Source organism: Aegilops tauschii, chromosome 4 (genome assembly GCF_002575655.3).
Source record: "Aegilops tauschii subsp. strangulata cultivar AL8/78 chromosome 4, Aet v6.0, whole genome shotgun sequence".
NCBI classification, from domain to species: domain Eukaryota; kingdom Viridiplantae; phylum Streptophyta; class Magnoliopsida; order Poales; family Poaceae; genus Aegilops; species Aegilops tauschii.
Window position 1 is genome coordinate 508,412,298 of NC_053038.3, and position 15,277 is coordinate 508,427,574.

Consider the following 15,277-nt stretch of genomic DNA (forward strand, 5'->3'; position numbering starts at 1 on the left):
TTTCCATTAGGACCCCGCTGCCACGGGAGGGTAGGACAAAAGATGTCATGCAAGTTCTTTTCCATAAGCACGTATGACTATATTCGGAATACATGCCTACATTACATTGATGAATTAGAGGTAGTTTTGTGTCACCCTATGTTATGACTGTTACATGATGAATCCAATGCCTACGAGCTTTTCACATATTGTTCTTCGCTTATTTACTTTTCCGTTGCTACTGTTACAATCACTACAAAACCTAAAAATATTACTTTTGCTACCGTTAACATTAATTCCATATTACTTTGCTACTAAATACTTTGTTGCAGATATTAAGTTATCGAGGTGTGGTTGAATTGACAACTCAACTGCTGATACTTGAGAATATTCTTTGGCTCCCCTTGTGTCGAATCAATAAATTTGGGTTGAATACTCTACCCTCGAAAACTGTTGCGATCCCCTATACTTGTGGGTTATCATACTTACTAAAAATAAACTACTTTTATAGTAAAATAAAGTAGTTTTATTAAATCAACTAGTTCAACTACTAAGCACTTACTATAAATAAAATAAAGTAGTACTTACTAAAAATAAACTACTTCTATAGTAAAATAAAGTAAATTTTATTAAATCAACTAGTTCAACTACTAAGCACTTACTATAAATAAAATAAAGTAGTACTTACTAAAAATAAACTACTTCTATAGTAAAATAAAGTAGTTTTATTAAATCAACTAGTTCAACTACTAAGCACTTACTATAAATAAAATAAAGTAGTACTTACTAAAAATAAACTACTTCTATAGTAAAATAAAGTAGTTTTATTAAATCAACTAGTTCAACTACTAAGCACTTACTATAAATAAAATAAAGTAGTACATACTAAAAATAAACTACTTCTATAATAAAATAAAGTAGTTTTATTAAATCAACTAGTTCAACTACTAAGCACTTAGTATAAATAAAATAAAGTAGTACTTACTAAAAATACAGTACTTCTATAGTAAAATAAAGTAGTTTTATTAAATCAACTAGTTCAACTACTAAGCACTTACTATATATAAAATAAAGTAGTGGCTACTAAAAATACACTACTTCTACAGTAAAATAAAGTAGTTTTATTAAATCAACTAGTTCAACTACTAAGCACTTACTATAAATAAAATAAAGTAGTACTTACAAAAAATACACTACTTCTATAGTAAAATAAAGTAGTTTAACTAGTTCTATTATTTATCGACCCCCCCCCCCCCTCATGTCAAAGTTATCGGGGAGGGGGTATATCGACGACGACATATCCGATAAAAAATAAGAAGAGGAAGAAGAAGAAAAAAAAGAGGAGAAGAAGAAAGGAATAGAGGAGAAGATCGAAGAAAAAAAAAGAAGAAAAAAAAGAGGAGAAGAAGAAAGGACTATTCCTTTCTTCTTCTCTTTTTTTTCTTCTTCTCCTCTATTCCTTTGTTGTTCTCCTCAGTTTTTTCTTCTTCTTTTTTCCTCTTCTTATTTATTTCTCCACTTCTTCCTCTCCTCTTCTTCTCCTTCTTCTTCTCCTTCTTCATCTTCTTATTTTCCTTTTTCCTCTCCTTCTTTTTCTTCTTCTTCCTTCTCCCTTCTTCCTCTTTTCTTCCTTTTCATTATTTTACTTTTTCCTCTCCGATCCACTAACCTTGAATCTACTATCCTAAAATGCACTAACAGTACAACTAATAACCTAAAATGCACTAAATCAACTAACCTTAAATGTAACTTTTGCAACACTATTTTTTTTCTAAATATGCACATATATATATATATGAACATATACATAAATTGACAAAAAAAATCTATGAACAAAAAAAATCATACATCAATGCATACATATCCATGGATCATACATACATCCGCATGTATATACATATACATACAACATCCATATATACATACATCAATGATGAACAAAAAAGTGTATGAAAAAAAGCACCAGAGAGCAGGCCGGGGCGGCGGCGGCGCGCGGCAAAGCAGAGCAGGCCTGGGTGGTGGCGGCGGCACGCGGCAAGCAGAGCAGGCAGGGGCGGCGGCGCGGGGGAAGGGAGGGCTCACTGGGCGGCGACGTACGAAGAGGCGTGGCAGAGGGCGGCGACGGCGAGGTCGGCGCAGAGGGCGGCCACGTCGGGGCAGGGGTGGCGCGGGGCGGCAACGGCGTCGGGGCTACGGCGTCGGGGCGGCGCGGGACGGCGTCAGAGGCAGGGGCGACAACGGCGACGGCGAGGTAGAGGGGCAGCCTGGCGGCGTCGTCGTGGCGGGATCGAAGAACTAAACGAAAATTTTCACAAGTGTTGATTATATAGACAGAGCATTGGTTCCGGTTCGTGCCAAAAACCGGGACCAATGCACACCTTTAGTTCCGGTTGGTGCCACCAACCAGGACCAAAGGTATCTTTTCAGCAGCCCAAAGGACGGGAAGCAAAGACCTTTGGTCCCGGTTGGTGGCGCCAACAGGGACTAAAGGGTGGGCATTGGTTCCGGTTGGTACCATGAACCGGTACTAATGCACACCTTTAGTCCCGGTTGGTGGCACCAACCGGGACTAAAGGCCTTGTCCTGCCCGCGTCGCGGCACGAAAGTTTAGTCCTACCTTGCTAGTTGAGGGAACTCGAGAGTGGTTTATAAGCCCCACTCCCGCTACTCTCTCGAGCTCCTCTCAAATGCAGGCTTACGGGCCTAAACACATTGTATCTGCATGTGGGCCTACTGGGCCTTCTACGGGCCTGAATCCTGGCCCATGGGTGGGTTTCTCGTCGTATTCAGGCCGTGGTGGCCCAGTAGGTGGCATATATTTTTTTTCCTTTTTTTGTTTTCTTTGTTGCTTTTTTTTGTTTCTACTTACAACAAAATACTTACTGTTGCTATTTTTATTTATTTTATTAAGGTTTATTTATTTTATTTTATTATAGTTTATTTTCTTTTGTTTTATTTCGTTTCTACTTATTTATTTTATAAAAGTTTATTTTATTTTATTTTATTTTGTTTCTACTTATTTATTTTATTTTGTTTTGTTCTACTTATTTATAAAATTGTATTTTGTTTATACTTATTTATTTTATGTTTTGCTTTTTGTATTTATTTTATGAAAATTATTTTTTGCTTTAATGTTTTGAACAGAAAATACTTTGATAATTTTAGTTGCATAAATTATATATAATTTTAGTTTCAATAATACTAGAGGTTTATAAAAGCTTTTTAGTTGATTCCTTTAGTACCAGTTCTAAGGCTGTTACAAAGGCATTTCATTTGGTACCGGTTCTAAGGCTGGGGCCTCACGAGCACCTTTAGTACCGGTTCGTGACATGAACCGGTAAAAGAGTTTTTTTAGTTCATTCTTTCTGCAGCTGTTTTTTAGTCCCACCTCGCCAAGCGAGAGGCACTCATAGCGGTTTATAAGCCCTAAGTGCATAGACGATGAAGGAGAGGCGCAATGCTCACCTGCACGTTGCTTAGCCTCATGCCTTGAGGAAGTGGTGTAGACTGCACGGAGCTATCAGGGTTTCGGATGAAAACTACACATAGCTCCGTGCAGTCTACACTATTTCCTCAAGGCCTGAAGCTAAGCAACGTGCAGGTGAGCATTGCGCCTCTCTTTTATTTTTAATAACTTATTACAACTCCGGACTTCTTGTGTGTTCAAAATGCAACATTCAAAGCCACATCATCAGTTTTCAACCCTTTCTGTCTTCATTTGTTATTTTTCATGCATTTACTCATTTTTTTAGCTAAAAGACCCTGAAATTGAAAAGCATTTCAAATGAACTATGAAAAGGTTGAAAGTTGGCATGGTATCATCATTTCACCCACATAGCATGTGCTGAAAAGTTGAGAGGGTTACGGCAAAAACTGGATGCACTTCGTGTACAAAACGGACAATCTGTTTCGAGATATCAGGGTTTCATATGGAAACTCGTCCGTTACAACAGGCATTTCAAATGAACTACGAAAAGGTTGAAAGTTGGCATGGTATCATCATAATAGTTGTGGAGAGAAAGTCTTCACTTTCTCTTCGCTTGTGTCCTTTGCTTATTGCGTCGTAACCATGTATAATCTTCATCATTTATCAGGATGCTTGGGTCAGCCTTGACTTTGAAGCGAGGAATTTCATGAAACTTTTCATAATCTTCAGACATGTCTGTCTTGCCCTCCACTCCCACGATGTCCCTTTTTCCTGAAAGAACTATGTGGCGCTTTGGCTCATCGTATGATGTATTCGCTTCCTTATCTTTTCTTTTTCTCGGTTTGGTAGACATGTCCTTCACATAGATAACATGTGCCACATCATTGGCTAGGATGAACGGTTCGTCAGTGTACCCAAGATTGTTCAGATCCACTGTTGTCATTCCGTACTGTGGGTCTACCTGTACCCCGCCTCCTGACAGATTGACCCATTTGCACTTAAACAAAGGGACCTTAAAATCATGTCCGTAGTCAAGTTCCCATATGTCCACTATGTAATCATAATATGTGTCCTTTCCCCTCTTGGTTGCTGCATCAAAGCGGACACCGCTGTTTTGGTTGGTGCTCTTTTGATCTTGGGCGATCGTGTAAAATGTATTCCCATTTATCTCGTATCCTTTGTAAGTCAATACAGTCGAAGATGGTCCCCTGGACAACGAGTACAGCTCATCACAAACAGTGTTGTTACCTCTGAGACGTGTTTCCAACCAACTGCTGAAAGTCCTCATGTGTTCACATGTAATCCAGTCGTCACACTGCTCCGGGTGTTTGGAGCGCAGACTGTTCTTGTGTTCATCGACATACGGGGTCACCGAGGTAGAGTTCTGTAGAACTGTGTAGTGTGCTTCAGACCAAGAATGCCCATCCCTGCATATTATTGAGTCCCCTCCAAGCGTGCCTTTTCCAGTCAGTCTCCCCTCATACCGCGATTTAGGAAGACCTATCTTCTTAAGGCCAGGAATGAAGTCAACACAAAACCCAATGACATCCTCTGTTTGATGGCCCATGGAGATGCTTCCTTCTGGCCTAGCACGGTTACAGACATATTTCTTTAGGACTCCCATGAACCTCTCAAAGGGGTACATATTGTGTAGAAATACGGGGCCCAGAACGACAATCTCGTCGACTAGATGAACTAGGACGTGCGTCATGATACTGAAGAAGGATGGTGGGAACACCAGCTCGAAACTGACAAGACATTGCGCCACATCACTCATTAGCCTTGGTATGATTTCTGGATCGATCACCTTCGGAGAGATTGCATTGAGGAATGCACATAGCTTCACAATGGCTAATCGGACGTTTTCCGGTAGAAGCCCTCTCAATGCAACCGGAAGCAGTTGCGTCATATTCACGTGGCAATCATGGGACTTTAGGTTCTGTAACTTTTTCTCTGGCATATTTATTATTCCCTTTATATTGGACGAGAAGCCAGTCGGGACCTTCATACTGAGTAGGCATTCAAAGAAGATTTCCTTTTCTTCTTTGGTAAGAGCGTAGCTGGCAGGACCTTCATACTGCTTTGGAGGCATGCCGTCTTTTTCGTGGAAACGTTGCAGATCCTCCCATGCCTCAGGTGTATCTTTTGTCTTCCCATACACGCCCAAGAAGCCTAGCAGGTTCACGCAAAGGTTCTTCGTCACGTGCATCACGTGGATTGAAGAGCGGATCTCTAGGTCTTTCCAGTAGGGTAGGTCCCAAAATATAGATTTCTTATTCCACATGGGTGCGCGTCCCTCAGCGTCATTCGAAACAACTAGTCCGCCAGGACCCTTTCCGAAGATTACGTGTAAATCATTGACCATATCAAGTACGTGATCACCGGTACGCATGGCGGGCTTCTTCCGGTGATCTGCCTCGCCTCTGAAATGCTTGCCTTTCTTTCGACATTGATGGTTGGTTGAAAGAAATCGACGATGGCCCAGGTACATATTCTTCCTGGATTTGTCCAAGTATATACTTTCGGTGTCAGCTAAACAGTGCGTGCATGCGTGGTATCCCTTGTTTGTCTGTCCTGAAAGGTTACTGAGAGCGGGTCAATGGTTGATGGTTACAAACAGCAACGCGTGCAGGTTAAATTCCTCATGTTTGTGCTCATCCCACACACGTACACCGTTTCCATTCCACAGCTGTAAAAGTTCTTCAACTAATGGCCTTAGGTACACATCAATGTCGTTGCCGGGTTGCTTAGGGCCTTGGATGAGAACTGGCATCATAATGAACTTCCGCTTCATGCACATCCAAGGAGGAAGGTTATACATACATAGAGTCACGGGCCAGGTGCTGTGATTGCTGCTTTGCTCCCCGAAAGGATTAATGCCATCCGCGCTTAAACCAAACCATACGTTCCATGGGTCACCTGCAAACTCAGCCCAGTACTTTCTCTCGATTCTTCTCCAGTGCGACCCGTCAGCGGGTGCTCTCAACTTTCCGTCTTTCTTACGGTCCTCACTGTGCCATCACATCAACTTGGCATGCTCTTTATTTCTGAACAGTCGTTTCAACTGTGGTATTATAGGAGCATACCACATCACCTTCGCAGGAAGCCTCTTCCTGCGGGGCTCGCCATCAACATCACCAGGGTCATCTCGTCTGATCTTATACCGCAATGCACCGCATACCGGGCATGCGTTTAAATCATCGTACGCACCGCGGTAGAGGATGCAGTCATTAGGGCATGCATGTATCTTCTGCACCTCCAATCCTAGAGGGCATACGACATTCTTTGCTGCGTACGTACTGTCAGGCAATTCGTTATCCTTTGGAAGCTTCTTCTTCAATATTTTCAGTAGCTTCTCAAATCTTTTGTCGGGCATAGCATTCTCTGCCTTCCACTGCAGCAATTCCAGTACGGTACCGAGCTTTGTGTTGCCATCTTCGCAATTGGGGTACAACCCTTTTTTGTGATCCTCTAACATGCGATCGAACTTCAGCTTCTCCTTTTGACTTTCGCATTGTGTCCTTGCATCGACAATGACCCGGCGGAGATCATCATCATCGGGCACATCGTCTGGTTCCTCTTGATCTTCAGCAGCTTCCCCCGTTGCAGCATCACCGTATTCAGGGGGCACATAGTTGTCATCGTCCTCTTCTTCTTCGTTGTCTTCCATCATAACCCCTATTTTTCCGTGCTTCGTCCAAACATTATAGTGTGGCATGAAACCTTTATAAAGCAGGTGGATGTGAAGGATTTTCTGGTTAGAGTAAGACTTCGTATTCCCACAATTAGGGCATGGACAACACATAAAACCATTCTACTTGTTTGCCTCAGCCACTTCGAGAAAATTATGCACGTCCTTAATATACTCAGAGGTGTGTCTGTCACCGTACATCCATTGCCGGTTCATCTGCGTGCATTATATATAATTATGTGTGTCAAAAGTAAGAAAATTAGACAAGTATCTATCTAAAGTAACAATTTTTTTGTTTCAGAAAGAAGATAAGAACAAGAGGCTCACCATGGTGCTGCCGGTGACGAGATCGGCGCGGGCGATCGACGGCGGTGAAGACGGGGACGGGGCGTGACGGACCGCTAAACCTAGACAAATCTCGGGAAAAATGGAGCTCGGAGGTCGAGCTTTGAGAGGAGAAAGCTTAACTAGTGTGGCTCGGGCATTTCATCGAACACCTCATGTGCATAGGAGGTGAGCTAGAGCACCCAAATGCCCTCCCCTCGCCGGCCAGCAAAAAACAGAACATTGTGGAGTGCTCTGCCGCGGCCATGGGGTATATATAGGCAACTCATTGGTCCTAGTTCGTGGCTGGAACCGGGACTAAAGGCCACCCTTCTGTCCCCGAGCCACGAACCGGGACTAATGGCTGTGGGCCAGGAGCGAGGCCTATTGGTCCCGGTTCGTGCCTAGAACCGGGACAAATGGGTCCAGACGAACCGGGACCAATGCCCACGATGCCCCCGCCGCCCCCCTGGGCTCACGAACCAGGACGAATGCCCCCCATGGGTCCCGGTTCATGCAAAACCGGGACTAATGGGCTGGCCAGGCCCGAACCAAAGCCCTGTTTTCTACTAGTGAGTGTTGTTTTCAAAAGTTTCTGAGAGGCCCGAAATTTGTATTTTTTTTACTGGTAGCTACTGAAATGTCCAAACGTCAAATTTGGCACGGGCTTCACGCACATGAGCATCTCGCATCACAAAAAGAATTATGTTTTTTACCATTCTTAACGATTTTACTGTTCACCACCAAAGAGCCAAACACCGCTTCCGTTTGATGTTGCTCTACATTGTTTTAAGTATGCTTGTATTCTGACACTACCCTGCGTGGATGTCCTTGCATGGACATGGTTGTACCCTCTTAGCTGTGAGAGGGCATCTCATGTTTTTGTTTGTGTTTTGGGTGTTTGTAATGCTGAGGTGGTTTCTTTAATGAAAATCGACGAGGAAGCGCCTGGTTTTGAAAAAACAATATGCACAGATAAGGTGGATGTTATTTTTCTTATGGTTTGTCTCGTTCTTTGTGCATAAGAATATAAAACAGGAGCCTGGAGTCGATTGTAAGATTCCTTTGTTTTCCTGTGAAACTCAATTGAGAGGAAAGCATCCTCTGTTTTTCCTTTTTGCATGGCAATACACGTCTCATCCATATAATTATAATTATATGAATGATCCATGTACAAACCAGGTACACGCTGACTTAACATAACTGGAAAGATAGCAAAACCATATATTTTGCACAAGCACCCCTAGCAAAGAAGAAAAATTATAATCAAGGCCAAAGAATCCTCTGAGCTTGAAGCCAATGCCCGCCAATCACCTCCGGCACCACTACACCAGCCATTGGAGGAAAATGATACGGATCACCTCTACACCCGAGCTCGACGCGACTCCATCTCTGATCTACAGCTTTTCAGACCTTCAAAATAGCCCATCAAAGGCGAAGCCATTCCCTTTGAAAGAATATGGTTGGGTCAGCACCCCGAACACGCCATCGGACTCCAGACCTGTCATCCCCACGCGACAATGCAATCGATGGAAACCCAATCTGGCAACTGCAAAACCACGAACTCAGCATGTGATCCACCTGTCTTCCAGCTGCCGTCACGCAGACCACCGTTCGCGTCCACACCTAAACTACCTCTCGACCTACACCTTGACACCGGAGCAAACGCCAGAGTGACAACAGAGCCCCGGGACACAAGTTCACCACAAAGATGTCACCATCCCTGCATGAACAGACTACCATAAGGACTCATCACTACCCAGAGCAGAACACCACGTTGTAGGAATATCCATATAAGTTTTATTCACCGCTGTTGCCGCCCTCGACGGAGCCAAGATGCCGCTCGGCCAAAAACCTAGGATACTAAGGCCCCGACCCTACAGCTATACGGATCCACACGCTCTAGATCCAGTGACCCCCCCCCCACCCCCCCACCGACGACCAAGTCTTCAGTGGAGGGGTCCCGCCGAAGGGCGGCACTGGAAGGCTCGACCGCCTTTCATTTCTTCCGCGAGAAGAAAGAAACAACAACATTATGCGATTCATTCCTCCATTTTTCCTAACGCCCATTCCTTTAAATCAAATGGAGGAAAATTTTCTATGCCTATGAATTTTCTCTACTTTTCGTATAAATCAAAGAGGCCCTTGGGGCATCTCTAACACGGACCCTCAAACGACCCGCAGCCGCACAGACCAAGCGGTCAGGACTAAGTTTGTCATCCAAAACGGTACCCCATCGGTCCGCGGACGGGTCTAGTTGTCCGTATTCCCCCCAAACTTGGGGCTTTGTGGGCGTTCGGACGACAACAGCCACGTACGCGTCCGACACTACGGTCCCACCCAAAAACCTCTCCGGTCAAAAATTCCTCTCCGCGGGAAGCGGTTGCCGCGTATTCATGCCGGTCAGCGCTCCTTCAGAGTGGACATGATTCCACGACATTGATGCCGTCAGACCGACGCGACCGGATGAGCGGACGAGGCCTCTAGCCGCTCCACCGCATAGAAGCCGGCCTCCCGTCCCTTTGACTAGCCGCCCCTATTAAACAGGATTCCGGCGCCGTCCACATTGCACCGCACTCTTCCTCTCCGCTCCTAGCCTCTTCGATCCTCTCTGATCGTCCACATTGCACGGACACGCACGTAGATACGATGTTGTCACGTAGCACGTACGTTCAGCGTGACACGAGACGCAGTAATGGCCAAGATCCCAGGGGCCCCGAGGTCATGCAGGCGGCGATACGGCGGGCGCGGCGACGTGACCCGATGCAGCTGGGCAATCTCGTCGGCGCCCGGGCTCCGGACAAGAGAGTGCGTTACTACGTACTGTACTGCCGCTGCTGTGGTGATTACGAGATGAGCCTGCCTGGCATGGATCTTCTTCCATCCAGAGGTTGACAGCCCAACCCTTCACTTCACTCTTTCAGCACGTGCCTCGTCGTCGTAATACTCCAGCAGCAACGTCCTTTCACTGCGGCGCCGTACATTTGTTTCGCCACGGCGTGCGGTTTTGACCATTGGCCGGCCGGCCGGCCAGGCGCGTGCTGCCCGAGGCGTGTGCGATGCGCAGCAGGATAGCTTACGTTTTATTACCAGCAAGTAGCCTCCAAAGTTGTTTTGCCATGTGGTAATAAAAAATCTGGAGCGTGGTCAATTCTGCGATTTGGCTTTACCGAATACCCCCAGCCCCAGCAGTACGTGTACACCAGTTTTTTTGGCGGGTTGGCTAACCATCCAAAACGATGCGCGCTCCGTGTCGGGCATGTACGGACCACAAACATTTTCCAAAACTCTGGACACCGTAACAGAGGTCTCGCTTGGCTTATCTGACATATGGTAAAACCACCGTACAAAAGGATGTCTGGGTAAACTGTAAATTGGAGGTGGAAAGTCGTAAGAGCATCTGCAATGGCCGCCCAAACGTCCGGACGGCCCGACCAGAAACGCCACCAAACCGGATCGGGCAAATCCAACCCAAACGCCTGGGCTTACCGACAACCCCATACCCAGCACATATGTGGAACGGATATGGGAACGTCCGGACGCGTTTGTCACGTAGGACTGACCACAAGGGCTCCTGTAAGATCACTTGAAGACGTTCCCTCCTTGCTTGACCTGCCCTGTTCCTCTCCTCTTTTCTACCTGGTTCGCTCAGCCGCCACCGTAGTAGCTCCCCCGCCATCGTTGCTACGCCGTCATCCCCACAACGCTGCCGGCCTCGCCACTACCAGACGCCGCCCCGGTACGTCCAACTCCTCCAGATATATACCCCATGCTCTATGTGTTCGATGAGATGTTTGAGCAGTTTTATTTATTTATTTATTTTTCATTTGTAGGTCATCGATGGATTCATCCTGGAATGATGGCTATGGAAACATGGACCTTGACGAATTCATATACAAAGGGTTCATTGAATCGTCAGATTCAGACTATGAAGATGCTAAAATGATGATGAGCATCCAAGAAGAAATGGAGAAGAAAGAGGAGCATCTACTGAACTTCAAGGGTTCGATAAAAGAGCCGAAGAGTTATTCCCCGAGATAGGATCGCCGGCGCACGACTTTTGTACACGAACTACTTCACAGTGGACCTAACATACCATTTCTTTCGACGTCGCTTCCAGATGAGCAGAGCTTTGTTTTTGCGCATAGTGACTACCGTGGAGAAAGTTGATGACAACTTCAAGCTGAGGAAGGATTATTGCGTCCAACTTTCCTTCTCTCCTCTGCAGAAATGCACGACAGCTCTTAGGATGCTTGCTTATGGTAAGACTGCAGATGAAATTGATACAGAAATTGGGATGGGGAGACTACATACTTGATCACCACGATGCAATTTGAACACCACGGTGAAGGTGTTTGAACCAGAGTACCTGCGTGAACCAACTATGGAGGACATAGAAAATTACTGGTAAGTGGAACATCAAGAGGATTCTGTAGTACTCCCTCCGTCGTTGAAAAAATGTACTTTCAACTTTGTTGGGAAATCTAACTTTTTTATGTTTGATTGTATTTATACAATAGTACATCAACATTTATGCCATCAAATTAGTAGCATTAGATTCATGATAAAATATATTTTCATCATACTCATATTTGGTTTCATAAATATTAATATACTTTTACACAAATTCGGTCAAACTTTGAGGTAGTTTGACCTTCCAACAAAGTTGGAAGTACACTCTTTAAATGACGGAGGGAGTATATACGTATTGCATACACACGGTGGCACGAAGAAGAAACAAGACGACAGTGCTCAGAGGTGTGTTTTCCTAGCCTATATGGCTACATGAATCCTGTGAGCAAGGTCTCGCCGAGCTAGAGGAAGCGATGGAAAGTTTGGCAGCCGTTGCTGCTCCTGCGCCGCTGTCGCGGCCGGCTCGCCATGCATGGCATGCTAGATGCTACGTGTACAGGGATCCACGTACGTCTACGCTTCACATGGTTTTCGTCCATTCCATATTTTACCATGTCACAGACACATAGAGCTGGAGACGCGGCGTCAAAAGGCTGGAGACGCCGCAGGGCTGGGGACGATGCAACGGCCGAGAATAGTTGGAGAGATTTGTTTGTCTGGGGATTCGTGGACGTCCCGGCCCGAGTGCCATGCATGCTACTCCGAGCCGAAGAAGGGTACGTAAAGAGCATCTACATGTACGGACAGCATATCTGGCTCCTCAAAGGTATGTGGACGCGTCGGACGCTCCGCGGTCACCAGCACTCGAATACCTCATAGTTGAAGCCTTAAAATCATATCAAGCATACAAAAGAAACATCTACTTACTGTAGACCAATTAAACCTAAATTACACTACTTGTTGTCGTCGGAGATGTCCACGATGAAGCACCGGTTGGCCTCCACATGTAGGCCTCATCCTGGATGGACTTCGGGATGGCGGTCGGCTCTGCCATATGCGTCGCTTGGGCGACCTCGAACTCTGTCATGGCGTCCTCCGTGGCGTAGCCCGCAACCGGCGTCGGCTCCTTCCTGCTCTGCCGCCTCCTCCTCCTCCTCCGAATCCGCCACCACCATGGGCTTTGGCTGCTGCTGCCCCCCTCCTCCTGCTCCGACGTGACGGACTCGTCCGGGCCGTCTCATATCCGCCCAGAGTTTGGACTGAATTTAAAGGGTGCCGGTCAGCGCGGATGTTTAAGATCGGTTTGAGATGTTCAGATGAGTCGGGTTATCTTGACCGGAGGGTCCGTCCAGAATTTTAAGAACGATTTGCGTCGACCGGTTGGAGTTGCCCTAACGCCTGCCCGATTTTCTATTGTGCTGGTCCGGCTGGTGAAATCCCCCACCTCTTTCCTTCCTGGCACATGCCCATGCAGATGCACATGCGAAGCGTACGTGCCGCCAAGGATCTCCTCCCGTTCGTCACGTCCTCTCAGCGTCGTGGTGCGACCCCACACCACAGCCTGCACATATCGCCCGCGGCTAGAACACAAGGCGAATCAAGAGGCGCCTTTCCCTCTGCATGTACTCCGTACGGGCGCGGCATAAACGCGAGGGCTAAAACCAATTAGCCGACGGGGCCTTCCAACCAGATGGGTGCACGGGAGAAAAGGCTTGGCCTCATCTTTTTCACCCGACGCCGACGGGGAATGTGGTACCACTCCACTGACTGCCAGCCTAAGCTTGCCCAACCCGATCCATGGCCGTTTTCGTGTTCTCGCGCCAAAACGCGGCGGAGTCAGTACTCAGTAGACTGGCCCTGGCCGGTCCAGGCAAACGGCCGCTCCCTCCACCTCCGCTATGGCCCAAGCGCTGGACGCCAACGGTGACCCAGATTTCTCTGTTTGAAGCCACATGCGTGGCTCCCTATCCCTATCCCTGCCTGGGTCTGTGATGTGTCTGTCTACCAGACCTTCAGAAATACCATCTACAGTAGTTTCTCGGTACAACGATAGTACTCCTATATATACTACCTAGACCTTAGGGACTGCTGGCAACTTCATTGGTTGTCAGCGGCTCGAGTATCATCTCCTTGTTTCTCGAGATTAGAGTCCAATTTTTATTTTATACATGGGCAACTTGGTTCTGAAGCGGCGTGATTTTCATCCCCAGGAAAAGGTCTGGACGATCGACGAGACATGATACCTGTGTTAGTTTCTTTGGAGTGCTACCGCGGTGGCAAATGCTGCTTGGTACATAGAGTTCTCAAGTTCCGTGGTAGTAATAACAGGTTAAACTGGCTCGCTCGTCATTGTCAACACTTCTATCCAGCAAGTAGTGGAATCTCTACAAAGACTTATATTTAGTTTTTTTTTAATTATCATCACTTCTATCCAGTAGTCGAATGGACTGTGCAGCACCACCGGCGGATCCTCTTGGGGACCATACTGGACCATGGCCCGGTCTATCAAAAGTGCAAAAAATAATTAGCAGTGCATGTACCCATTTGATCCATTCCATCCGATTGTTTATCTGGGCCAGACAGCAGCTGTCATCAACTCTCTCCTTGCTACTTTGTGGGCCGGATGTTGGCGCTGGGCAATGCCCAGTGACGGTGCAGGCAATGCACTAGCAAGCTACGCCCAATACCAACCTCCAAATTTCGAAATAATTAAGGCCCCGTTTGATAGCAAAGTATTGAAAAACCCAAAGTATTTGAAAACTACATTATTTTAACCTATAGGCACAAGATACCACAGTTTTGACATACAGAAGTTTTCTAGAGTATTGAGAATACTGCAAACATGTTTGGCTATTGCTTAAAAATTAGCAACTATTCACAGTTGCAAACACGTACCAAGCTCCCTATTCGTTGCACACTTGGACAACCAACGAACAGCCACATACATGAACGTGAACGGCCATGCACAAAGCTAGCTTACCAAAAGCGGAGACAGATGAACTACTAGGAGACCATGCAGCGAAGCTGAATTGAGGGGATCGAGTTGTGCCACTTAGAAACAAGGAAGCAAACGTGCCCGTTTTCTCACCGTGCTCAGTTTTTAAAAAAGAGGTCTGGGGTTCTTTTTATTATGCAGAGAAAATACCGTGGTTTGGCAAATACTCTAGTATTAAAACCACAGTTTTTAGACGCAGCCAAATAGCCCGCTGTAAATAAAACTACAGTAATCTGAAAAACTGTAGTATTTTTAGAATACTTCAAAAATACTTTGCTTTCAAACGGGGCCTAAGCCTTCAAATTACTCCAATCCTCAGGGAAAAAAAACCATAACTTTCAAATTCTTTTGACTCTAAAAAAATAGATCCCTCCCAGGTCTCAAATTCTTTTGACTCTACAAATAAAGTCTGAAAGACCGTGTATTTATTTGTGCTTGATTATCTTTGCTTCGCATTTTAAACGTCGGCCCCTCCAATGTTTTGTATCACGCTCCGCCTCCGTGCAGC